Source organism: Tachyglossus aculeatus, chromosome 16, assembly GCF_015852505.1.
Source record: "Tachyglossus aculeatus isolate mTacAcu1 chromosome 16, mTacAcu1.pri, whole genome shotgun sequence".
NCBI lineage: Eukaryota > Metazoa > Chordata > Mammalia > Monotremata > Tachyglossidae > Tachyglossus > Tachyglossus aculeatus.
In genome coordinates this window covers 28975512-28979692 of record NC_052081.1, presented here as the reverse complement: position 1 = coordinate 28979692, position 4181 = coordinate 28975512, and the positions used below count along the sequence as shown (strand labels likewise).

General features: G+C 42.0%; 1 non-coding gene across 1 annotated transcript; it reads left to right on the top strand.

Moving 5' to 3' along the window:
- Nucleotides 1–2124: 2124 nt before the first annotated feature.
- LOC119938890 lies at nt 2125–2262 on the top strand. The gene has a single exon (XR_005454583.1). It is a non-coding gene; the product is annotated as a small nucleolar RNA SNORA7 (small nucleolar RNA).
- The last annotated feature ends 1919 nt before the right edge of the window (nt 2263–4181 follow it).

The window sequence follows — 4181 nt, the reverse complement described above, 5'->3', positions numbered from 1 at the left end:
CCAGCCCAAAATAGAAAAGTTGACTGCAAAAACGATTGGGCCATCTCACCGCACTAAAGTACCCGACAAAAATCCAGCTGGATTCCTTCTAATCAAGCCAGATTAGCAGACTATTATTTTCTGAGGACCGCCCCCCTTCCCCAAATTGTGATATGTATTTAAACAGTAAGGTGGCACAACAGACATCGATCAATCAATAGTATTTAGGGCTTACTGTGTGCAGAGCACTTAGTCTTCAGTGAATTTATCAGTTTCAAGAAGAGTTCAGGGAAAAGCATCTAGACTTCTATCAGGTAAACAAAGACTGGATAAAAGTATTAGACATCGTTAGCAGACTTGGCCTTTGGCAAGTACTAAAGAGGTTAGCTTACCCTGAGAGTTGAATCAACAGTCACAGTGTCGGAGATGGGTGCTTTGTCTTATTTTTTCCTATCATGAATGCAAGAAGGCAGTTCCTGAGGAACACTTCTGTGTAGGTTGTTTCATCTATCCCACTTTATTTGTTTATGCTAATTTTTACTGCCAGCGGTGTCTTTGTTTTCCTTCTTATCTCATATGTTTACATTATATGCACCATAAAAACAATCAAAAGTAAACAAACTGGAATAAGCTAACATAAACATAGGTGTGTGAGTAAACAAACACAATCTCTGTTTATATTGCTTCCTCTTCAGATTGTTAACACCTTATCATTAGGTTGGCCGAAACGAAACTATAAATTGCCCTACACAGATTCATGCCCTAAATAGACTTTTCTAATAAAAAAAACCACACTTCCTCTGGGTTGAGAATGACACTATTTATGTGGTTTTGGTTCTATTGATTGATTTTTCTCTATTTTTTCTTTAGAGAAGTGGAATCCCAGTAGGAAGGGGCACAATCACTTTTTTTCTCAAGGGATTCTTCTTTATTGGTTTAAAAAAAATCCTGTCACTTCAAATGAACCCTGAGTTGTTATAATTCAGTTCTGTCCTCTGCTTGTCAAGTCCCCAAGTCCTCTCTAATCAGACCTACTCTCACAATCCTCACCAATTATTGTTTCTACTTAGAAAATACACTCTCCTCTTTTCATTATGTCGATTGACATGCAAAAATATCTTTCTGGGTAGTGTCAATTGCAGTATTTTAATGTTGCTCCAGGAGTGGGAGAGTACACCCCTTTTGCTGTGCTCCACTGCCTGCTGGGAAACAGGAGATTACATTGCCAAGAATCGCCCTTTCCTCTACATCCAAACTGCTACCTTGCTGGTTCAATCTCTCATCCTATCCCGACTGGATTACTGTATCAGCCTCCTTTCTGATCTCCCATCCTCCTCTCTCTCCTGGCTTCAGTCTATACTCCTCTCTGATGCCCAGATTATCTTTCTACAGTAACGTTCCAGGCATGCCACTCCCTTCCTCAGTAACGTTCCAGGCATGTCAGTCCCCTCCTCAAAAATCTCCAGTGGTTGCCTATCAACCTTCAAATCAAGCAAAAATTCCTCACTCTTGGCTTCAAAGCTTTCCATCACCTTGCCCCCCCTCCTACCTCACCTCCCTTCTCTCCTTCTACAGCCCAGCCCGTACCCTCCACTCCTCTGCTGCTAACCTCCGCACTGGACCTCGTTCTCGCCTGTCCTGCCATCGACCCCTGGCTCATGTCCCACCTCTGACCTGAAATGCTCTCCCTCCACACATCCACCAAACTAGCTCTCTTCCTCCCTTCAAAGCCCTACTGAGAGCTCACCTCCTCCAGTAGGCCTTCCCAGACTGAACCCCCCCTTTTTCCTCTCCTCCTCCTCCTCCCCTCCCCATCGCCCCCACCGCCCTACCTCCTTCTCCTCCCCACAGCACTTGTGTATATTTGTACATATTTATTACTCTATTTTATTAATGATCTGTATATAGCTATAATTCCATTTATTCTGATGGTATTGACACCTGTTTACTTGTTTGTTTTGTTGTCTATCTCCCCCTTCTAGACTGTGAGGCCATTGTTGGTTAGGGACTCTCTATATGTTGCCGATTTGTACTTCCCAAACGCTTAGTACAGGGCCATGCTCACAGTAAGCGCTCAATAAATACGATTGATTGAATGAATGAATGAGGAGAGGTCTTGATTTTAGAGATCTCTAAGGGAGCATGCCCCTCTCAGGGTCGCACCTGGAGAGTTTCCAGTACTCTACCAATCTCGGCTATGGGTGGGAGAGTCAAGCAGAGGCCTACCCATTCCATTCCTAGCTTGGGCAGTGACTAGCAAGTGAAAGGCAGTCTGCTATAAGTCAAAACTCACCTGTGCTGGGCAGCAGCAGTACAGGACAGAGTCAAGGGCAAAGACTCAAGTTTACTGCATGGAAGGAGGCAGTGGTAAACCATGTCCATATTTTTTACCAAGAAAACTGTATGGATACACTACCAGGACAATTACAGATGGAGAACAAGGGTGTTTTGAGAGATGTGCCACTGTGGGTCGGAAATGACTCGTCGGCATAAGACAAGACAAAGGGAGCATGGGTTCTAGAGGTAATAGAGCCAACCATGAGGCAACTAAGAACAAATGGACAGGGAGCCTAGCTTTCTGCCCCCTTAATATACACCTAGCCTCCACGAACCACCAGAAAATAGGTGTTTTGTAGCATATATTTTGTTTCCTGAAATAGAGATATGGACACAAAGCTTATTTGGAAGTGCCTGCTAAAAATTTCTGTCCTTAAAAGGATCTGTGAAGAGGATCATTGTGAAGTCTTACTGAAATGTCACAAAGGGATGTTCTAATCCACTTATGGACTTTTAAAATGTTACATTGCCAAATGGCAACTTTTTGTGGAAAACCTTTTAAAATTAAATGAACAAATCAACCAAAACATCCCAGAGTGATGGGGTGAAAAAGACCTTCAAAAGGAAAACATTACAAACATGTTTTTAATTTAGTTGTGAACATTTTAAAACTTACGATGTTCCAAGCCTTCCGAAGACTGATGTTTTTAATAACTAGGATGTCACGTTGTCTGAATTGGCTGGGGCCTAAATATTATTTTGGCAAACTGTCTTGCTGTTGTTTTGTAGTACATTTTCAAGTGCTACCCAAGATAACTTCTCCACCTCACTGACCTCTTTCATGCTTTAATAGTAGGCTGTATGCTTTAAAAAAATTTTTATGTAAACGTAAAATATCCCCAATAGCTGCCAGTCAGAACCTCTTTTTGTTGTTGTTCTTGTTGTTTTTATTAAGCTCTTTATTTTGATCCTGGATTTTTGTTTTCCGGCACTTCCTGTTTTTCCACTGTCACAGACTTTTCATTTAAACTAATGTTTCATTGAAATAGATGGCGAAACTAATGTATTTCCTTTGGGTTGACAAACATCCTACGTAGACAGTGACTCAGGAGATCAGGCTCTTTCAATAACACTGTAATTATTGGATTCAATCCCATCCAGAACAATCCTTCAAATTATCCTTTATTCATGCTGAATGACACCTACTGCAGTGCATGGCCTTTTCAAACTTCTCTTTATTTTTAATGTGATACCGTACCAAAGATCTTGGGAACCTATCATGAGAAATGCTTTGAATGCTTTGAATGTGAAGCTCTAGATTAAGCCTTGTTTTTTCTCTTGAATGCAAAATAATTATGATTTCTGACAGTAAAATAATGTGGAGATTAATTTCAATTTATTAACCAAATAGGAAGAAAACCTAGAATTCTTTTATTCATTACTAAGAATCTGAGACTTCCTTCCTTCCTTCCTTCCTTTCTTTCCTCCCTCTCTCCTTCCTTCCATCTCCAGTCCATACTTAACTCTGCTGCTCAGATCATTTTTCTACAAAAATGTTCAGGGCATGTCACCCTGCCTCCTCAAAAAACTCCAGTGGTTGCCCATCCACCTCTGTATCAAACAAAAACTCCTCACCATTGGCTTTAAAGCTCTCCTCCACCTTGCCCCCTCCGAACTCACCTCACCTCTCTGCTTCTACAACTCAGCTTGCACACTTCACTCCTCTAGTGCTAACCTTCTCACTGCACCTCAATCTCATTTATCTCACCACCAACCCCTCGCCCACATTCTGGGTCTGGCCTGGAATGCCCTCCCTTCCTCCCTCCTCAAATCCGACAGACAATTACTCTCCCCACCTTCAAAGCCAAGAGGCCTTCCCAGACTAAGCCCTACTTTTCCTCATTTCCCACTCCCTCTGCGTCACC